A 353-nucleotide genomic window follows, 5' to 3' on the forward strand; every position below is an offset into this window, starting at 1 on the left:
GCGATGAACAGCCTTTGAAATTTTAACAAAAAAGGTGGAAAAAGCTTGTATATATGTATATGTATATTCATATATGTGTGTATATGTATGTATATATATATATACATATATATATATATATATAATATATATATATATATATATATATATATATGTATATGTATATGTATATTCATATATGTGTGTATATGTATGTATATATATATAATATATATATATATATATATGTGTGTGTGTGTGTATACATGTGTGTATGTATATAGATATAAATATATATATAACATATGTATATATATATATATATATATATATATATATATATATATATATAGTATATTTTGTAAAGCAAAAAC

Source organism: Nerophis lumbriciformis, linkage group LG27, assembly GCF_033978685.3.
Source record: "Nerophis lumbriciformis linkage group LG27, RoL_Nlum_v2.1, whole genome shotgun sequence".
Lineage (NCBI taxonomy): Eukaryota > Metazoa > Chordata > Actinopteri > Syngnathiformes > Syngnathidae > Nerophis > Nerophis lumbriciformis.